This window comes from Anguilla anguilla, chromosome 10 (assembly GCF_013347855.1).
Source record: "Anguilla anguilla isolate fAngAng1 chromosome 10, fAngAng1.pri, whole genome shotgun sequence".
Classification (NCBI taxonomy): domain Eukaryota; kingdom Metazoa; phylum Chordata; class Actinopteri; order Anguilliformes; family Anguillidae; genus Anguilla; species Anguilla anguilla.
The window spans coordinates 26957751-26980984 of record NC_049210.1 but is presented as its reverse complement, the minus strand read 5'-3'; the positions used below and the strand labels follow the sequence as shown (position 1 = coordinate 26980984).

General features: G+C 42.9%; 1 long non-coding RNA gene across 1 annotated transcript; it reads left to right on the top strand.

Annotated features, from left to right (window-relative positions):
• The first annotated feature begins 11668 nt into the window (after positions 1–11668).
• LOC118206957 lies at positions 11669–22386 on the top strand. Its single transcript, XR_004761281.1, has 3 exons — positions 11669–11957; positions 21840–22012; positions 22162–22386. It is a non-coding gene; the product is annotated as an uncharacterized LOC118206957 (long non-coding RNA).
• The last annotated feature ends 848 nt before the right edge of the window (positions 22387–23234 follow it).

Here is a 23234-nt window from a genome sequence, read left to right as displayed (position 1 = left end):
CTTCTGTTAGGATGCGTGGGGGGTTTGGACCCAAACGCAGAGGGGGAAAAATACAAAACTCCAAATGATGAGAACAAAAGATTTTACTAAAACAAGGAAACAAAAGGGAACAAAAAGCCTCGCAGGGCAACTTTCAACAAACGGAGGAAAACTTTAAAACAACACAGGAACAAAGAAAATCCAGAAAGTCCAAAACACAAGGAAACCAGAACATGGGCAGGAACACATGGAGCAGGTACAAGAGTAGAGGCTTACGCACAACACAACCAGACATAACCAAGGATCCAGCACCTGAGTTAAGGAAGAGGGAAACTTAAATAGAACAGACACTGACGTGACACAGGAGGGCACCATGAACAATCAGGCCACAGAGAGGGAAGGGAAAACGAGACAACCAGCAAACACTAATTGGATAATTGAAAATAATAATACAATTAAACAGGACACAAAAACCGAAGTTCCGCCATCAGGCGGCCCAACAAGGAAACACGGACAGGAACACAGAACCATGACAGGTCTAGCAGGTTGTTCTGATGGAGAAAAGAGGTTAGTTGTTTAAGAACTGCTCGTTCAAGGGTTTTGGACAGAAAGGGTAGAAGCAATACGGGTCGATAATTATTACATCGGAGGGGTCTGAGGTGGGTTTTTTGAGAAGTGGGGTAACACAAGCCATCTTAAAATCAGAGGGAACATGACCAGAGGAAAGAGAGGAATTAACAATGGATGACAGATAGGGAAGGAACTCGCTGGAAATGGATTGGAGAACTGTAGATGGGATGGGGTCAAGTGGACAGGTGGTTGCACGATGAGAGGTGATGAGCTGTAGTACATCGGAATCCTCCAGCATCTCAAAGGAGGTCAGTGTGGCTGTGGGTTTGCCCTGGGGGTTTGGGGGGCTCACTGGATGGGCGAAGGAGTTCCGGATTGTAGCCACCGTTCCTTCAAAGGTGGCCAGAAAGTCATCTGCGGAGAGGGAAGAGGGAGGTGGGGGTGGAGGAGGAATGAGGAGGGAAGAGAAGGTGGAGAATAGTTTGCGTGGATTAGAGACACATGCACTGATCTTAGATTGGAAAAATGAGGCTTCAGCTGACGTGAGGGCAGATGTGAAAGTCGCCAGCAGGGTATGATATGCGGTCAGGTCATCAGAGGATCGGGATTTCCTCCACTTCCTCTCTGCAGCCCGCAGTGATGTTCTGCTGGAGCGTAGTGACTCAGTCAGCCATGGGCAGGGTGGTGAGGAGCGTGCTGGTTTGGAGACAAGAGGACAAAATGGTTTGAAGTAGCAGGTCATGTCTGGGTTTTTGGATCCAAACCACAAAGAACATAAAAGTACATGCATATCTGTACTCTCAGGGGGTATCTCATTAACACAAAACAGTATTGGCCAAATACTGAATTTAGAGGACTGAAAGACTGGTACACCATCACAATTAAATGTAAGGGACAGGAAATCCTCTTCACTGTTTGATTTCAAGGTCTGATAAAAGGTGCCATCACGTATATCATTTATTACATGCCTACTACTGTCATCAGCACGAAAACAGAGATCATGCATACCCTGATTCTCAAGAATATCTTTCAGTTGATCTTTTAATGGAATACTGATAAAGAAATGTCCTTCCTGTAAACTGGCTTTTACTGTTATGGATGAGGAACATGACACACATGTAAGTGTTTCTTCTTGTGATTGTGAAGTGCCAAGGTACATACTCTGCAGTAATGATGGTGTTCAGATTGATCTACAGTACCAGCTAATGGCATCTCCAAAAAATACTTGCTTGCTGGAACTGCACTTGTCCCAGCAGAATGTAACTTCAGAAGTTTCAGCAGGTCTTCCATCAACACACCTGTAGTATTGTGTCTCAATCAGAGACTGTAAAAAATATGGACAAAGCTACTGTCACGTCACCCATTGACTCTTCGTGGGTCTCGAAAACACGTTTTGAAGCTCAATGGCAGGCGCGGCCATGTTGTCGATTTGGAGCCAAAACCATAGAGTTCAGCGGTTCTGTGATTTTTACAGTACGATTGACAGTCCGGTGTGGAAAAGCCCAATCAATCTGAACGAACGATTGCAGAATGAACTAGAGGTAAGCTGACTGTCTGCCGTTATGTTTTAAAATATATTATTGAATGTTTACGGAGTTTAATTTCCATCTGTAACTGTAGGATACTGTGTCATATAATCACGTTATATGTATGACATTAATAATAAAATTATGTTCAGTTATCTTCAATTTATGTTTCTCAGCAAAACATCACCGTATATGCTTAGCTAGCATATGCAGCTTGCCAGTGAGCTAGGTAGGCTATCCGTGGTTGGCTCACGCATTAGCAATAGGAACCACAGGGGAAGAACATCGACTACACTCATGGTCATTCAATCAGAGATGTGTACTGGTGATTTTTGACTAGGCTAATTTTCATATAACTGTCTGGTAGACCTAGGCCATTTGTGGTGTCCACTTGCTGGGTGACGCTAGCTGACCGGTCGTTCACAAGTCACTTTTAAATGAATGAAAATTAACACTGTCAGTGGTGATTAACAAATCTACCAAGCATTTTAATAACTGATTTGCAGGCGTGTAAATATGACAACACACTTTGTAGAGCCAGTTTTCCACCTGGTGCATGAAGACAAAATCAGGAAGTGACGCAAACTGTACCTCATTGGTCCATAACAAATATTGTAACAGTACCCAAATGACACAATAAATCATGAAATTGGCCCATGGACAGTCATAAGACAAATAAAATATACATATTGTGACTATTTGTTCTTGTGAGAAAAATTTATTGACTTTGTATTTTGACCGCATTTGTACCGTAGACTTACATGGAAACCGGACATTGAAACACCTATACTGGAGCCAACCGCAGTGGCGCTAGTGAGCAACGTCTCTCAGCAAGACCAGGAAGTGAGCTTCAAAAACGAAGTCTGGTTTTGGCTGCTTGGTCTCAATGCAAAGGAGAGAATCGAGATGCAACTTTGCCCTCCCGTTAAAAAGATAAGAGAAAGAGGGGGAGAGATGGGGTAGGGGCAGAGACAGAGAGATAGTAGTTGTTACAATATTGTAACATTAGTGTGAGAGATGAGAGATAGAGAGAGAAGAGAGAGACTTACTAGGTGAATAGCTAGCTAACTAACAGTAGTTGCTGTAAATTCTGTAACTGATCGTTTCAACATGAGCCTTAAGGTCTTTACACACCAGGTATGTTATGAATAAATACAAAAATGAAAAACATTTGCATAGGCTACGAATTTGACACATCAAAATTATTCACACCTACCGTAACGCAAATTTTAGAAGCCTTATCCAAAAAAGTTTTGCATCACAGAAAAAGGGAATGATGGAGTCTCCTATCTGCAGCAAGTGTCTCCTGCAAAGGCACGAGCATTCACATACAGATATGAGCTGCAAATATCTTTTAAATGTATGGCTTGGTTGTTCACTAAGTAGGCCTGTAACGAACATCCAATAACTGCACACTATGCCACCGGTAGCTGTATTGGAAAGCAGACTACATTGTGCAAAGGCTCAAGCTAGCAGAAATACTTTCCCTTTCAATTAACGGTGTATTGACCTCTATGAAGAACAAATTGAGATAGCCTATATGAAACATCTGACAGAATCATCTCATTGCCCAGAGCATGGCTTTCATTTGGTTTTAATCGATATGAAGTGTATAGCGATGCACGATGGTGAACGCAGTTACATAGAATTTGGCCGGTGAAACTGAGTTTCTTTCAAGCTACCTGCTATTCATGGCCGCCTCGGACTTTGTATTTAGATCTAGGGATGCCCTGGCCAACACTAAGGGGTCGGACCATCCTGAGCCTCAGCATAATTCAAAGGTGATAGGCACCTGTGCCAGCTTTGCATATTTTGGTGAAGCTATCCTTTCAGATTTGTAACTGTGGCATCATTACGCACGGATAAAGGCGCCATTACAGCAATGCCAGTATGTCAGAACTTGAATGATAATTGTTTATGGTAGGCTATAAGTAAGTTAAGTATCTTATACATAACTGTTACAATGTAGCCAGTGGTGGAAGAAGTACTCAGATCTTTTACTTAAGTAAAGGTAGTAATACCACACTGTAGAAATACTCTATTACAAGTAAAAGTCCTGCATTGAAAATGTTACTTAAGTAAAAGTACAAAATTAGTAGCATCAAAATATTATACTTTGTGTATACATCCTCAGTATGATTTATATTATTGTACGCTTTTACATGAATAAATTTTGCATAATAAAATCAATCAATCAATACTTTCCACCACTGAATGTAGCTATACCTTTAGCTGATAAGACAGAGAGGACAAGAACCGGGGATACTCACATGTTGTTGCGCAGTGTGTTTTTCGATGTCAGTCAAAGTTCTGTTGATTTTCCAGGAAACAGTAGACAGAACGAATCACTGTAATTATAAGCTGCATTAGGAAACAGATAGCACAAACCTTTTTTTCCATCTTGTCAAAGTACGTGTAGGAACATTTTCCCTCAACCAATCTTTTTCTTTTGTGTTAGGAGTAATGTTGTGTTTTCTTTTCGACATAGCTATTACTGTCTTGTAGGGTAGCTAGTCAACCGTACAGGGGAAGCTAGCTAATCTCCTTGGCTGTGAATCATGTGTCTTCTAACCAAGCGGCCAAAACCAGACTTTGTTTTTAAAGCGCACTTCCTGGTCTTGTTGAGAGATGTTGCTCACTAGCGCCACTGCGGTTGGCTCTAGTATAGGTGTTTTCATATCCGGTTTCCATGTAAGTCTACGGTACAAATGCGGTCAAAATACAGAGTCAATAATTTTTTCTCACAAGAACAAATAGTCACAGTATGTGTATTTTATTCGTCTTATGACTGTCCATGGGTCGATTTCATGATTTATTGTGTCATTTGGGCACTGTTATAATATTTGTTGTGGACTGTTACGGACATGCCATTTCCCCTTTAAGAGATCGTCACATTATCTAAAAAGAGTGCTATTCGATCTCAGGTTCTAGATAAGCCTGCTGGTATTTTTAGGGGTCCAAGCAGCGAAGCTGGTGGAACCCTATTGTTTTTGTTAGGATTATTCTTATTATTTTTCTCTGCTAAAAGTGTCTGAGGCTCTGCAACCATAAGTCCTACAGCAACCAAATTTGGCAGGTGGGTTCCTATGGCCCCCCACTACTCAGGCACTAAAAATCACGTATGTCAGCCAGATGGTGGCGCTATAACAAAGGGTAATGCGTAAAAGGCCATATCATCGGCCGATGCATCTGAAGGTGCTCTACAACTTTGCCATTGGCACCATCTATGTCCGCCATATTGTTTACCCGCCATTTTAACTTTTTCGTTTGGGCGTGGAAACTTTCTCCGCTAAAATGTCTGAGGCTCAGCAACCATAAGTTGTACACCAACCAAATTTGGTGGGTGGGTTCCTATGGCCCCCCACTACTCAGGCACTACAAATCACCTATGTCGGCCAGATGGTGGTGCTATAACAAAAGGGTCCTGTTTAAAAGGTCATAACTCCCACACCGTAAGTCAGATCAACACAAAACTTCATCAACCGATGCATCTGAATGTGCTCTACAACTTTACTTTTGGGACCACCTATGTCCGCCATATGGTTTGCCCGCCATTTGGATCTTTTTATTAGGTGGGGTGCGGAAGAGCTGGAGCTCCAAATCTAAGCGTTACAACATCTGGTAAACTTCTTTACGGCAAGCGACATCCATTGCGACGCAAGTAATCCGACACCATAGGGTCTAGTTTTTATCAGCGAGGGGAGGTTCTGAACGTCGGGGAAGCAATAGAAGACAGTGCCAGCCAGAGTGCATGCTAGGCTATTAAAGGTTTGTTCGTAAAAGCTTTTTGAGAGGATGAATAATTACTTTTCTTTGGCATGGATCCATTTGAAGACAGTATCGGGTGAGTTCGTTCAGTCTTTAAATCTGTCATTATGGCGAGAAATAGCTCAACCATTTTATTGGTAGGTTTTGAGTTTCTGTGCAAACGCGCGAAAACACGCTGGTATAATAAAACAATGATGGCAATACATGTATAGTCCACTTCGTTCCGTTGATACCATAACATAACAAACTATCTTGTGTCTACAGCTACAGTTTCTTGCTGCAATTTCTAATATTGAATATAAACAAAAGACGCAATTTATGCTGTAGTCTGCCAATGTCTAAATAAATAATACGGTACTCTGAGCGCAGGTAGCAGGGGTGGCGAGTTGATGTTTAGTTTTTTGTTACTAAATGAATCATTACTTTTACATTACTTTGGCATGGATTCATTTGAAGACAATATCGGGTGAGTTCGTTTAGTCTTTGAATCCGTCATTATGCTGAGAGAAATCGTATTCTCAATTTAATCTCTAAATTGAGAATACGAATTGAGAAAACAACTACTCTAGTTGTAACTAGGTAGTTGTTTCGTAGGTGACTTAACTAGTCTTAACTATTGCTTGTATTTTTGCATAGACTGCGTTGTTGCTGTTCTTGTTTGTGTTAGTGTTAATCAGTTTAACCTACAGGGTCCAAATGGAACTATGCGGTTGTTCCCTGCACTTGGAACGGTAGGCTACTGCCCTCTAGGATTTTCGACACACTTGTTCCCGGTTATGGTTATACACTTTAGCCGCGTTTCCACCAAAATTACCCGGAACTTTCAGTCCCAGGAACGACTTTACCAGGAACTAAAAGGTTCCTTCAGCCAATGGTTGTCTGCGTTTCCACCGGGGTCTAAAGTCCCGCGAAGATTAGGCAAATTAGCCCACTGACGTATGAAAAAGCGACGTTGTCGTCGGTCCATCTGTCATATGATTTCTTCTGTAACCCCATACTACCACCGAAGTAGCCTACATTATTTTCTAATAACCGGGACAGCCCGGAGGGGTTTATTCCACTTATATACAACGGGTTACCAACAATGACTATATATGGTTACTTTTGTATTTATTGATTTTTATCGATTTAATCACATGGAATTGAAATATTCTTCTGCAGCCGTTTGGGCATATTTTACCGTTGTCAAGCAAAACTGTCGTTGGTAGTTGAACTTGGACCGTTATGCAACAAATAGGATATAACAGACCAATAGTCAGATTGTAACTGTTTTATATATCCTCTCAAACACATTCATTATGTTTTTATGCGAACATTCGCTTTCATGTCTTGACATCCGAAGCGACAGAATGCATTCACATTTCCAATATAACTGGCAACAACAGCAGAAAACATTCACTCGTTGTAAACAATTTGCTGTCTGATTACTTTCTCATCGTCAATTCAATATAGGCTAATCGCAAAATGACAAGAATAGAACGAAAACTCGGACTTGCGTGAAAATTTAAATTAGTAGTGGTACAGCCACCGTTTGTTTTCCTTCAAAGTTACTGCTAGCCGAGCAGCGAAGTGTGCCCTCCAGATGCGAACCATGCACCATAAATTAGTCCATAGTCTTCCTGGTCTTTTTGTGGAATTGAAGAATGGCAGAGTAAAATTACGGCAGTCTGAAAAAGCTAAAGGTACGATTACTAGAATTAACCTGTTATTTTACCCTGACAAAAAGTGCGGAAGGTGATTTCCAGTTTGCTTTTACTGTATCACCAATGTGAATTACGCAGAACTACCGCATACCTCACATAACTGTATCAAACGTTTTGAGTCAATTACAACGGGCTAACAAAGGAAATCCGGAAGAAAATATTCAGCAACCGAATTAGGCTAATCCGTTTGAATGTTTTAGTATGTAATATGCTGTCCCAGCACGAATGCTTAGCATTTTATAAAACGAATACTAAAGCAAGAAAAGAACAGAAGAGCACACGTTATAATTCCAAGACGTTGGCAGGCTATAACCAAAAGTAGGCTACTGCGCCGCATAACATACAAGTATGATTTGAAGTTATTATGAAAATTAATTGGTTTGCGCCTGCATATTTTCAAACATGGCGCCTGAAAATAGACACAAAAAAATGCTGCGAGTACTCGACCAATCAGAAATGTTCAGCGCTGCAAGCTCCACCCAAAAGGTTCCTGTACTTTCGGAAAGTACTACCCCCCGAGCAGGAACCTTTTGGGGGGTAAAACAAAGCCCCCAGAACTAAATTTAGACCCTAGTTCCTCAAAAGGTTCCTAGTTCCGGGGTATAGTTCCTGCGGTGGAAACGCGGCTTTTGTTGTACGTCGCTCTGGATAAGAGAGTTTGCCAAATGCCTGTAATGTCATGTAATGTAATATTCCGTAACAACAAGATAAACCCGACATTAGCCCTAAAATATGCCAATACAGCAGTGAAAACGCTGCTTACTGAATAACGAAATAAACGAGACAACGTTTTTTTAAATTATACCATCTCATTCTACGGTCAATATCTGGGACTAAACATTGAATAAATGAACAATCTTACCATTGGTTTTACGCGTAGAGATGTCCCTTTTGCAACTCAGTGGTCATATATTGTCTTGGACAATCCGTTTGTGATTCCTGTTGCTTACGGCGTTGTCGCCGTTTTTAGTGCAATTTGGCTTGATTGACAGTTCATTTATTCAGTAGGTGAGAGTATAAGCTTTCTAACGATGTATAACATGTCTGCTTTTTCATTTGGAATAGCGTTTTATAGTTCAGCGTAACGGAATATTTTCTTATCACATTCACTTGCGCATTCACTGTGGCTTAGCATTAAAGAGGATGCACCTAACGAAACATTGTCAACGATTTTCATAATTTCTTGGAAAGTACTATTATTATTGAGGACTTCGGGGCATAGCTAAGCCATTTCTTTGCTGATAGACCTATCTGACATCGTTTTCTGCAAAACAGAAGCGGATAGGACTTTGTCGCTGATTTTCTGTCTCTATACTACTAAACACAGATAAAATGTCATGTTGCTATGCCAGTATTACTGCTCAAAATATTTCGGTTATATACGTTCTTTTCGTTATACGTTCTTTTTGAAATTGAGTGTCTTTAAATAGGTTTGTGGTATTATATAATGTGGATATTTCACACTGCAATGTAAGCGTTAGTGTAACAGTTTTTGTGACCCATGGAACAGTGATGATGAGAGTGTTGGAACGTTGCTAAAACGTGGTGGACGGTTGAAAATTATTTTCGTCCCATCTCCATCCGTCATTATGCTGAGAAATAGCTAAACCATTTTTATTGATAGTAATTGAGTTTCTCTGCAAACGCGCGAAAACACGCTGGTATAATAAAACAATGACGGTAAATATAGCCTATATATGTAGTCCGCTTCATTCCGTTGCTACCACAATATAACTTTCTTTCTTTCTTGTATCTACAGCTGCAGTTTCTCGTTGCAATTACTATTGAATATAAACAAAAGACGCAAATGCTGTAGTCTGCCAATGTCTAAATAAATAATAAGGTATTCTTCGCGCAGCACGCATGCTAGCAGGGATGTCGAGTTTACATTTCGTTTTTTGTTTTGTTTTTTTTAATGTCGTATTTATTAGGCTATATGAAATATGTATTATTATCCCAACTGTCTCTGAGGCGCTCTGAAATGTGCATTCTCTGCTAAACTGAGCAATGGATTGGAACATGTGTCTGACGTAGTGTTGCACGGTATTCCGAAACTTCAGCACTTTTTCGGTACTTAAAAAAAAAAGAAACGGTTAGGTATTAGAATTTTCCGACGTTCGGTAGTTTTGTGTCAAATGTAAAACCCAGGGAAATGTGTCTCCCGCATTACTGATTGAGAGGATGAAAAGTGTAATTTGTCAGAATCTTCGCTAGAAGGCTGTAGCAACTAAGGTTGGCAAGTGAGGTGACCTGCGCTTGTGCATTTTTTCGTCGTTGATACAGCGCAAGCTTAGACTCAGTTCACTTCAGTAGCAATAGCTGTTCTAATTTGTAAATATTTTATTATAGGAAGATGCTGTATTGTTATTAAAATATGCTGTTTTTTAGATCTGTTTAAAAGTGAAAGACCTGTTTAAAGATTATTTAGTTTACAATTGTTTAATTTTTGAAATATATTTAATATATTTTTCTATTGTTTAGTGTTGTAACACAATAGGCCTATGCTTATTGATATGTTGAACAGGCTTCAACTTAAAGGTTGTTAATAAGCCTCGAAATTCGAAAATAAGGTCAACCCTTGTGGACATTATGTTTCTGTTCTCTTAAAGGAGTACCATGGTGATTTTCACACTTTCTCGGTTTTATGTGCTATTTGCACAAGAGGCATTGAAGAAACACAATGACCAAAGTATTAAATATGTCCGTTCTGTATTTTTGGAGAAATATGCGTTTTAAATTCATCGTCCTATTTTCAACCGGTTGAGAAAGTTGTCATTTTGCTACGTCACGAATACAGTAACCACTCCCATTTCCACACCCCGTAAAGAAATCTGACAGGAAAACACCGTCCTGCTGTTCAGACAATGCAAATATTTGACTAACGTTAGGTTCACTTAAATTAGAGTGCCTTTAGATTATTTCTGGTTAAATTCATTTAGCTAGCTAGCTAACGTTAGCTAGCTAGGAGGTTCGCTTTCATAAGGCAATGTTATCGATAACGTTAGCTTGCTAGTTTGCTTTTATGAGGACGTTATAGTTGTGCTTTTATCTTAACTTGGCTAGCTAGATAGCAAAAATTATAATTGGATATAAGTCAACGTCCTTACCTTAGCTATCTATCGATACTTGATATACTACTAAGCTAGCTAGCTTGTGAAAATTCAGTCTCCCAAAAATAGCGCTTATCATGGGGCTAGCTATGGTAACGGGGCACGGTCTGTCAATCATAGCTAACTGACAGTTCTCATTACCACGCCCAGACGGTTCGGGTGAATTTTTATTGTGGGAAATTTAGGCTTAGAAAAATATGTTTTAATGTACATTGAAATGACTGAAGAATAAAAAAATTATGCACGTTTGTTTTGTTGTTGCCTGAAGACAACTGGGAAGTGTCACATTCAACCACCATGGTACTCCTTTAAGGTAATTTCAGTTTCGTTAGGTACCGAGTATCGAATCAGTATCATTTCAAGTTTCAAGTATCATTTCAGTATCGAGTATCGTGATACTAAACCTGGTATCGGTATCAAAGTCAAAATTTGGTATTGTGACAACAATAGTCTAACGCCTTTTTTAGTTGCGGTGTGGAAGCACTGCAGCTCTACATACACGCCAGGCCATCTAAGTGCTACGACGTAGTAAAGGCCTTTACGGCAAGCGGCCAGGACACATCTATGGCGAAGCAACTAAGTATTCCGACAGCGTCTCTTAGCACAAAATTGGCCATAAGTCATCAATCTTTCATACAATCATCATGATATTCAGTAGATATGTTGGGTGAAGGCATATGATCACGAGGAAAAAGCCATTTAAAAATCGCTCCATAGGGGGCGCGACGGTGCCAATGCTTGGACCCCTCCCAACGTCGGTTGCGGCTTTAATCTTTTTTTTTTTTTTTTTTTTGGTTAGTTATTTAGTTAAAATCCCACCCTTTTTAGAATTAGTGGGTTCATAAATGTCTCCGGCTTGTTTGATGTGCAATGAAACGATATTTGACTGATTAATGTACGCTGCAAAGTGGTTTGACCCTGTGACCTGGAAGTAGGGCGGGGTGAATTCCTTATTTAGCACTTGTCTGGCGCGAGGAGGAAGCTTGCTCTTGAGTGAATGACCAAGATGGCCGTGTGCTGAAGAAGGCACGACCGAAGGATTTTCCACTTACCTCTCGTAGCTACCATTTTGGCGTGTCAAACTAAGTACCGTCTTTTAATTGAAACAGCCATACGGCACAAGCATAGCCGGAGAACATTACAAACCTTTTTAGAAAACCCTGAACAAACGAAGCTGGACGCAGCTAGCGCTGGTAAGCGACCGCTTTCTGGGACCCCCGACGCCGTTGTCGATAAGGAGGGCGACCGGACGAAGACGCAGTGCCCCGAAGCCGGTAGCGTCTCCCTGCAGCTGCGTTGCGGTACGTTACGTTACTTGTCATTCTTTTGTACATTCAAGCAAGCCGTGTGTCATTCTCAGTTGCCCGCCACACTGGGTGGTTATTAGGGAGAGATTTTACTGCCCGCTTTGACAACGAAGTCTTTCCCAACTACTTACTTTTTGGCAAGATTTTGATATTGCTCGGCTTGCGATCTCTCTGCCCAGTGTGCCGGGACACAGTTGGGGCTCGTCCGGGATCCTGCATTCCGATAGATAATGTAACGTTAGCGTAGTTTTGTTTGGTGGGTAACAGTAGCATGGCTATTTCGGTTAGCAACGCTAGCTAGCTTCGTTTGCTAATAATATCATTGTTTCTGGGTAGCATTGGTAGCTCCGTTTGTAACTGTAGTATTGTCATATTCTAACATTAGCACTATTAATAGTTGCTGTGGGGTTTGTAGCTTTATGGTTAGATACGGATAAAACAATTATTTGTGCTTGGGAAGTGCATGGGGCTGTTTGAGCCTCCTAAAGGGCTGCACATTGCGAGAATAGATAGCTAGTTTAGATGTGTAGTTCCAGGTGCAAATAGTTGTGCTGTACGGCTCCTCGCAGTAAATAATTGTTTATCCGGTGGGGTAGCTAGTTAGGGCTAGCCTAGTTCAGCTTAAGTTTAGACAGGATTCAGCATTAATAATAGCTTATGATAGGGAGGCATAACTTGGCTAAACATTCTTCTGTATTTCCTAACTAATGAAATGATGGTAACGCTAGAGGGGTAGTTTATAAATGGTTTTTGACGTAGTCCCATGCCAGTGCTAGGTATTTAGCCACGTAGTACGCTCTGTAAAGAGTGGTGTAGCAGTGTTCTGTGTGTAGCACTCCAGAAACTGCTGGTGCTCGTAGCATGCTAGGGGGAGTTCTTCCCTGTGTTTGTGAACCTGTTGGCGCATTGGATTTACGCCTGGTTCGTTAATATTAAGAAAGGCAAATGCTCTCTGGTGGCGACTGCACTTGGCGTGCATAATTGTCATAAACTGTAATTCTTGTGTGCTTACCTGGTATAACCTGTAGGGTGTTTCTTAACTCTTGGTGCTTAATCAGCGGTTGTAGTGAGGTCTAGGTTTTGCTTTGGCAGTTTAAGTAGTACTGTCTGGTAATTTTTGCAGTCTTCAGCTGTAGAGGTGGAGTTAGCAGGGAGGTTACCTATCATAGTGTGTGGTGCTCTGATAGTGTAATAGTATTGTGTTATGGCTTTGAGGTATTCTGCTATGGCTGACGGTAATGGAACTAGGGAGGAGAGTGCCTCCCCGGCTTCTGTTTGTGAGTTTATACAGCTGCCTACTGCTGCTCAGTTTAGGAGCTTTACTAGGCTACAGCTAGCCAAGCTGGCTGAGGAGGATGGCATGGAGGTGTCCTCCTCTATGACAAAGAAAGAGTTGGTAGCACTGGTTAAGGAGCTGTTCTGTTTGGAGGATCTTAGGGCAGAGCAGAAGGAAGAGAAGGAGCGTCAAGTGAGGTTGGAGAAGGAGGAGAGAGCGAAAGTTTCAGTTGGAAAAGTTGAGATTGGAGGTGTAGAGGGTAGCTATGGAGAAAGGTGGGTCGTCTGAACCCGCCTTTAATCTCAACTCTGCCGAGCAGCTTCTCCCTCAGTTTAGGAGGCGGCAGAGCTTGCCGACACCTGGGAGGTTATCCATTATGGTGGCGTTGGACGTGGGCACCATGATAAAGGCCACGACAAGCGTAAGTCTCTCGGTAGCTTCGGACCTGAGGCGGGGTGGTCTGGTGGTGACCGGCCTAGCCTGCCTGTAGGTTGTGATGTTGGTAGGGGCCCCCAGAGTGGTGCCCGGCCGGGAGGCCCCAGGACGCGTTTCCCTGAGCGTCAGGCTCTAAGTGGTCGGGGAGGCCATGTTTCCCGCCAGGACATTGTCTGCCATAACTTCCATAAAAATATATTCGAACTAACTGTCCGACCCTCCGGAGCAGAGGACACCGCGACCAAGTTTTGGCTCTGCTGTCAGCTAGGACACAGGGGCCTGAAGCGGTCACGCTGGTGCAGGGTGGTGTCACAAAAGAGCCCCTGATGAATAGTGCCTCTTATCTCTCCTGGTTTTGTAGCACTGTCATGCAGTAGCCCTGAAGTCCCTATACAGGTCCTGAGGGACACAGGAGCTTGCCAGTCATTGCTGGTTGCAGGCACCCTTAGCCTGCCACCCCTAACACCTGGAAATCCCGTGGTACTCCTGGTTGGTTTGGGTGGAGACCTTGGGCCTTACCCCTTGAGAGAGGTCTACTTGCGCTCGGAGTTAGCGAGCGGCCCTGTGACTAGCTGTGGTCGACTCACTCCCAGTGCAGGGTGTGTCCTTACTTTTAGGTAATGACCTTGCAGGTAATAGGGTGAGCAAACTTCCTGTCCTCTCTCCTGAACTGCGTAGCATGGTGAATACTGAGAAGTTGGCTAGGGAGCTCGCTGAGGTTTTTACAGCGTGTGTAGTAACCTGTGCGCAGGCGAAAGCCCATGCTGATGTCGCATCGCAAAGAACGCGAGCCACCAGTGGATCTAGCGGATACCTTTATGGCCCACCTAAAGGAGACACAGGAGGACCCCCGCCTTAGTCGGGAGGCATTGGTGGAGGCTCAGTTAGCCGATCCTGATTTAGCGTCCTTTTTCCAGCTGGTGGAGGAGCCGGTTGGTGATGCTGCGGTGACTGAAGTTTATTATTTACAGCACAATGTCCTCATGCGCTGCTGGCGGCCGCTAAAGGAGCCCGCTGAGGAATGGAATGTGTTACATCAGGTGGTCTTGCCCCGTGCATATCGGGAGGGTGTGCTAAAAATGGGCCATGCCGGCCCTGTGGCAAGCCATGTTGGTGTGAATCGCACAACTAAGAGAATTAAGTGCCACTTCTGGTGGCCAGGGTTGAGGAAAGATGTGCTTGAGTATTGCAGGTCCTGTGAGCCATGTCAGCGGGCGGGTAAGGCTCAGCACATACCGCCGCCTGTGCCTCTTAAGCCACTCCCCATTTTCTCAGCTCTCTTTTCACGAGTGATGGTCGACTGTGTGGGGCCCCTCCCCAAGACCAAAAAGGGCAATGAGTATCTTCTTACCATCTTAGATGTTACTACGTGGTTCCGTGAGGCGGAGCCACTTAGGAACATCCGAGCTAAGACGGTTATTGAGACTCTGACGCAGTTCTTTACTAAGTATGGTCTACCCTAGGAAGTTCAGTCTGATCGTGGGTCGAACTTCACTTCCACTGTCTTCCAGGGGGTGATGCATCAGTTAGGCATTAAGCAGGTTACCTCCTCTGCTTACTACCCACAGAGTCAAGGAGCTATTAAGTGGTTCCACAGATCACTTAAAGAGATGGTGAAGGCGTACAGCGCACAGTTCCCATCCGAGTGGGATACTGCTATGCCTTTCCTAATGTTTGCTGCTAGGGATACAGTGAATGAGTCCACAGGCTTCACTCCTTTTCAGTTAGTTTATGGTCATGAGGTGCGTGGGCCTCTGCGCTTACTGAAGGAGCACTTAGTGGGCGAGAGCGTCCCCGAGGACCCCCTCGAATACGTCGCTCGTTTCACTGACCAGTTATAGGCGGCTTGTGAGGTCGCCCGGCAGAAGCTTGCGGGGTCTAAGGCCCACATGAAGCAGCAGTACGACAAGCGGGCTCGGCCACGTAGCTTTGCGCCCGGTGACCGCGTGCTAGTTTTGTTGCCAGAGGGGGGAGTGAAACTGGGTGTACGTTTCGAGGGCCCCTACTGAGTGATGAAGCAGGCAGGACCATGTAACTATGTGGTTGACACTCCTGATTGCCGTGTGAAGACGCGGTTGTGCCATGTTAATTTGCTAAAACCCTATGTGGGCCGGGAGGCTGCGGCCCCGGTATGTTTTAACGTGGTACAAGATCCAGAGGAGGGTGAAATTGAAGTGGGTCACTCTCCTCGCGAGCATTTTTGTGCTCGTCTTCAGAATACTGAAGCACTTCGAGATCTCCGAAACCAGTTACCTCATTTGAGGCCGTCCCAGGTTGAGGATGTCGTGGGCCTGGTTGAGTCTTACCCAGGGCTGTTTAAAGACACCCCTGGTTTGACACAGCTCGCAGTGCACGACATCGACACTGGAACAGCTGCCCCAATAAAGCAACATTCTTGCCGCTTGTCTCCTCAAAAGCGCGTCTTGGTACAGCAGGAATTAGACTATATGCTCGATCTGCGCAATTGAGCCCACAGTAAGTGACTGGAGCTCCCCAGTTGTCTTGGTGGCAAAGGAAGGGGGTGCCCACCGTTTATGTATAGACTACAGGAAGGTCAATGCTGTGACACGCACCAATGCATATCCCATCCCTCGAATAGAGGACTGCATTGACCAGGTTGGCAGAGCCCTGTACGTGTCAAAGTTTGACCTGCTTAAAGGCTACTGGCAGGTGCCACTTTCTGATCATGCCAAGGAGGTGTCCGCGTTTACTACCCATAATGCCTTGTATTCCTGCCGTGTTTTACCTTTTGGAATGAAAAACGTACCGGCGTGTTTTCAGAGGTTAATGAATCAGGTGACCATGGGCTTGGACAATGTGATCACATATATTGATGATGTTGTCGTGTTTAGCAACACCTGGGAGAGCCACGTGGAGCACATTCGAGCTTTCTTTGCCCGTCTCGCTGAGGCATCCTTGGTGGTAAACCTGCCCAAGTGTGAATTTGGGCAGGACCAGGTTACCTACTTAGGCCACCGAGTGGGACGCGGGGAGGTGCAAAGGTTAAAGCCGTAATGGATTTTCCGGTTCCCAGGAATCGTCGCCAGTTAATGAGAATTCTAGGGTTTTCTCACAAATTTGTGCCGAATTTTGCTACCGTGACGTCTCCACTCACTAACCTGTTAAGGAAAGGGGTCAAGTGGGTGTGGTCCCCTGAGTGTCACTTCGCTCTGGATGCTGTAAAGGCTATACTGTCATGTGAGCCCGTGTTAGTTGCCCCGGATTTCGCCCAGCCCTTCTGCCTGGCGGTTGATGCTTCCGATGTGGGTGTAGGTGGTGTCCTCCTCCAGGCAGGAAGTGATGGTGTTGAAAGGCCAGTGGCTTACTTTTCGAAAAAGTTAAATCGCCACCAGAAGAATTACTCTACTACTGAAAAGGAGGCGTTAGCCTTGATACTTGCGGTGCAACATTTTGAGGTATATGTATCCAGTGTAGCTGGTGACGTGCTGGTATACTCGGATCACAATCCACTTACATTCCTCGCCAAGTTTCAGAGGTCGAACGCTCGGGTCTTTAGGTGGAGTTTGATTTTGCAACCTTACGGTTTGAAGGTCAAACACGTTGCAGGCAAAGATAATGTAATTGCGGATGCCCTCTCCAGGAGTGGAACGTGAATTAATGTCAAGTGTTCCTAGGTTCAGATTTTCTTCTCTGGTTGGTTCAAGGTGTACCAGGTGCAGTAGTGGCCGTGAGCATCTTGCCCTTTGCGGCCCGCAAGCAGATTGAGCGTCTGCTGATTTCTTTTTAGATGTGTTTATTCTAGTGTGGTAGGGTATGGAAATGTTTGTCCTTTCGTCCTTACCAAAAATACAAAAAAAAAAAAAGAAATTTAGGTGGGTATATTGTGTATCTTTTTCCTTTTTATGTTTTGGCTTATGGGGGGGGTACTGTTACGGACATGCCATTTCCCCTTTAAGAGATCGTCACATTATCTAAAAAGAGGGCTATTCGATCTCAGGTTCTAGATAAGCCTGCTGGTATTTTCTTTATTTTTTTTGGTTAGTTATTTAGTTAAAATCCCACCCTTTTTAGAATTAGTGGGTTCATAAATGTCTCCCGCTTGTTTGATGTGCTATGAAATGATATTTGACTGATTAATGTACGCTGCAAAGTGGTTTGACCCTGTGACCTGGAAGTAGGGCGGGGTGAATTCCTTATTTAGCAATTCCTTATTTAGTCTGGCGCAAGGAGGAGGAAGCTTGCTCTTGAGCGAAGGACCAAGATGGCCGTGTGCTGAAGAAGGCACGACCGAAGGATTTTCTACTTGCCTCTCGTAGCTACCTCCTCTGAAGTTTTTTCGGTTGCCAAGTCATTTTTACTTGGCTATTTCATTAGCCTACTTAATCAAATAATTAGTTGGCAGAAAGCGTAATCAGCTAACGCTTATTTGCTATATTTGATAGTCCAGTATGCTAAAACCGTTTGCAACTTCGGCTACCAAGCCATTTGACTGGAAAGCTAGCCCTATCCGGCAAATATTCAATCTGTCAAACGTGTTTGACGGCATGTCAGTCGTGTACATTCTGTAAATGTCTACCTGGGCCATGCTTCACGGATGTGACAAAGCTACGATAATCTCGATTTTGGGATAAACTGAAGAATTTTCAGTTTCACGAAGCTGAATTAAGAGTCTTAAGGTTTACGATTTAATTTGCTGGATAACATACAACACATGGTGAAATCACACAGAATTTTACGAAATGAACCATCATTGTAAGACTGGCATTTAGAAAGGAACATGTTTTTAGCATTTAAGAGACCGACAAGAGCATTTAAGCCAGTGGTTCTCAGAATCGGTCCTGGGGGCTCCTTGCGTATGTTGGCTTTTCCCCATTGGTTTTGATGATCTACAAGAAAAAAACAATAATTAGAAATTCAATGTACATTATTTTTGTCTTCATGCACTAGGTGGAAAACTTGCTCTACAAAGTGCGTTGTCATATTTACGCGCCTGGCTTTGACCCTCCATTGACATGACTCTCTCTTTCTATGGCTCTGGCAACCAGCAGAGAACGCTTGGAAACCACGCATGCCAGGTAGTGAAGTTGACGCTAATTTACGCATTAAAGGACCGTAACTGGAAGCGTAACCCCGGAAGTGAATAGCGGGATGAAATTTGAGCCCAGGAAGGGACACGGAGGGGAGAAAAGTCTCTCAAAACTTTTCAAAAATACATTTGAATCAGACAGTCAGAGTATCTTTGATTTGAATCAAGATGAATGGCGGCCACCAGATTCTGTTACCATGCATTTGGGTGAATCTAGAGGTAAGTAAATTAACTCATGTATTTCAATGTTTTAGCATAAATTTGACATTTATTTAACAATTTATTTTCTCTCTGGCTAACGTTAACTCGTTTACAGCATTCATTTAGCTTGCTAACTTAACTAACAGTCATTTTTAGCTAATGTTAAGTTACCCAAAGTGGCGCATTTTAACAGGTAAGTAACGTTAATTAGCTTTAATAAGATTTCTATGATAATAAGTAAGGAATAAACCATGACGTGCTGTCCCGTTATTGGAAAATAATGTATGACGGGGGTGGTGATGCACCCTAGGCGAAGCCGAGGGTCGCTTAACCAGCCCCGAAGTACATTATTTTCTAATAACGGGACAGCCCGGAGGGGTTTATTCCACTTATACAACAGGTTACCAACAATGACTATATATGGTTACTTTAATCAGCTGAAAGTGAAATATTCTTCTGCGGCCATTTGGGCATTATTTTACTGTTGTTAAGCAAAACTCTGGTTGGTAGTTCTATTTGCACCGTTGTTAAGCAAAAACCTATGGTCGTTAATTCCATGAAATTCCATCGAGAAAAGTAGTTCCTTCTAGTTTTATACCATATGCCACAATTAGCACCAATTTTGGTCATTTTTGTCATTACATTATTTAAGAGAACTGCATGAAACCATAACTCAATCAAATTAATCTCCCTAGTTCTGTCTTGCTTTTTAAAATGTCTCGCAGTGTAGACATATAACGTTTCTCCAAGACCCTCTGAAACCGGGTTTGAACGCCAGCTAGCTGTCCTGTCATTTAGCCAATATTAAAATTGTGGGTTTTAGGTCAGAATGGTCTCACAGCATGCTTGTTATCCCAGCTAGCTAGCTAACTATTGAATTGTATTCAAAACAAGCGCGATCGTTTACAAAGATACAGATGAAAATGCATCCCGTAGCCATGACTTAAATACGGAATTTAACACCTATTCCACTGTCAAAATATGGGGCGATTCCGTATTTTGCGAGATGGTTGGCATTCCTAAATGAATCCAGTAACTAACCGTGAATCAACGTTGCCATTGCGAAAATGGACATTGAAAATGGGAGGGGACGTAACAGCAATTCAAAATTTTTGATCAAATTTAGTAAGACATTTGGGTTAATATATGCTTGGTATTATCAATTTAGACAACAGAATTGTGTATCACGATATATATGAAATTGGTATTAAATTCCATTCTGAGTGGCATTAAAAAAAGTCTTAAATCTAATTTGCCTATCCCTGCAGATACACTATGTAGTAGAAGTGGGTTTTGTCAGAAAACTTATGTTTAGCTTGTTAACATTTTATGTCATTTATTGATTGTTAAGCAATGATTTGATTTATTTGATCACTTCAGATCAAACACATGGAGAGGAAGTTTGTCGTGGTGCGGTGGAGTGAAGGAGAGGATTTTGGGAAGCTCAGTGACATAAAAACTGATGCCATAAGGGGGCATGATGATTCCAAGATGGACCAGGATGTGAATCCCATTTCCGACTACTCAGCCGTTATTGAATGGCGCCATGGGAAGAAACAACGAGGAGGGTGGCCTCACTACAGAGGCACTGTCATTTTTGTTAGTGGTAAGATAGAGTTACTATGGCTTTAAGTGCTGATTGTCCTCTTTAATTTACAGCACTTAAAAAAATTTGCTAGTGTCCAAACATAAATAGGGTGAGATTCAGCCTGTTTTAGCTTGTTAACTTTCATTGCCAGCTGACTAATCACATTTGTTGTGCGGTATAAATGATGATAAAATGGTTTAATGTTCTTGGTGGAATGTCTTCATGGCAATAAAACTGTTAAAGTAGAAACATGAGCCCCAAGTCAACTCTTGATTTAAAATGTAACTCATGTAAACTGAACTCATACTTTTGTTGTAAGTTTTCTCACCATTACATTACATTACAGGCATTTGGCAGACGCTCTTATCCACAGCGACGTACAACAAAGTGTATAACCATAACCAGGAACAAGTGTGATGAAAACCCTAGAGGGAAGTACAGTTCCAAGTGCAGGGATAACCGCGTAGTTTAACATTTCATCATGTATACCGCACTAAATGCTAGAAAGTTGTTAGCTGGCAGTGAAACGGTGTTGTTTCCCAGTGGTACCAGGTAAATAGAATGTGTACGGGCTTGGCACTACTGTGTAATAGGCATTACATTACATTACATTACATTACAGGCATTTGGCAGACGCTCTTATCCAGAGCGACGTACAACAAAGTGTATAACCATAACCAGGAACAAGTATGACGAAAACCCTAGAGAGAAGTACCGGTCCAAGTACAGGGAACAACCGCATAGTTCAACTTGGACCCTGATGGTTAAACTGATTAACACTAACAACGAGAACGGCAACAACGCAATCTATGGAAAAATAAAAATAAATAAAAATACAATTAGTCGTTAAGACAGGCGCATCGACTAAGTCACCTATGAAACAGCTGCCTAGTTACAACCCTAAGTTTTAGTCATTTACAGGGGGGAAGGGAGGGATGGGGAGAGGTGCAGCCTGAAGAGGTGGGTCTTCAGTCGTCGTTTGAAATGGGTCACAGTCTCAGCTGTTCTGACCTCCACAGGGAGGTCATTCCACCATCGTGGGGCCAGAACAGACAGGAGACGTGTTCTGGAAGTGCAGGTGCGAAGAGGGGGAGGTGCTAGGCGTCCTGAGGTAGCAGAACGGAGGGATCTGGCTGGCATGTAGGGTTTGAATATCTTGTGAAGGTATGCTGGGGCTGATCCCTTGACTGCCTTACTAGCTAGATAAAAATCTGTAAGGATTCTTGATATTAATATTGTACAGTATGGCTGCTCAACTCTAGCAACAGCCGTGTTTTTCTTTTGGATTTCTATCTCAATTATTCTATTTTCCTTTCTTTTGACACCCAGAAGTTAAAGGCTCCCATGAGGACAGACCCCGCAGAAGAGTTCATTAAGCAATACGGTCAATCACAGCCTTCTTCACATAATCATAACAGTCTGAGAGACTGTGATTGAATTAATGCAGGAGAACAAGGACCTGAAAGCAGAGAACGCTAAATGGAAGGAGATGGTTCTTCAAGGTATCATTGATTCATATCACTCATTGAACCATTAGACAACTAACTTTTTTTCTAAATGACTGTAGGCTGTATTGACTGTATTGTAGGCTACTTTGTCCTAAAGAAGAGTGATGATAACTAATTCTTTGTTTTTGATGTACTGTGTTTAGAAGTGCCAGGACTCCTACTGAACATGAGGAATGTAATTGATTCGGCTGCAACTCCTAAGAGATCCAAATTGAAGCTTACCACACCACCGCTGGCCCTCAAGGTCTCCGCAGTCCAGGTCCAGTTCTCCATCTGCCACTTCACCACTGTCCCTCCCCAGATCTACGCCGTCCATTTCCACGTCTGCGTCTGTCACTCCATCAATGACTGTCTCCCACTCTTCTAAGGTAATTAATGTAAGGTAATTAAAAGAATAAATAAATGCAGCACTTAAAATAGATCTGCTTGTCAGACTTGCTTTTAATGAGTATGGCAGACCTAATTTGCTTTTATGTCTAAAAGTCTGTTGGGCGGAACAAATCATACATATTCTAACTTTAAATGCTCACCTTGTGTCCTTGTCTAAACGGGGGGAGATCTATCCTGGGACCAGAGTCATGGTTGAGAAACTGGCGTGGGCCTATGCCCTCAATGCAAATTCGGCCACAGTATTTGTGAGGCATCTGCTCACCGCAGTCTTCCCAGTGGAAATACTGCTGGTGAGCAATCTTCGTGGGAACAAATGAAGCGGAGGAGATGCTCGTCTACCACTGGACAAAAACAAATTGGATGCCATTTACAGTACGTTTTCAGCTTTTCAATAGGTGTTTCACCAATAGTCTCCGCTTTTGTGTATTTCCTGATTTCAACCAACTGTATTAAGTTGTTGCATTGTTGTTTTTTGTTGTTTTTTTTGTTCATATGTAGGTGCAGCTCTTGAGAGGTGGCCAGGGACCCAGCTCTCCAGCATTGGAAGCACGATCAACGCCAAGATTACCGAGCTCCGGTCAAAAAGTAAAAACGTTGCTGTGTCCACAGCTCTCCATTAAACTGTTTGCTCTGAGTTCCACACAAGTGGAGGTTGAAAATTGGCAAATTTTTGAGTTCCACACAAGTGGAGGTTAAAAATTGTTAAAAATTTTCCCTTTAAGCCCTGTTCCACGTTTCTGTGGATGTGGGCAAATCAGTTAGATGTTTACACCTTATTAGTTGTTGGTGACACTGTTCCCATATTAGAATAGGAATAATTTTTTCT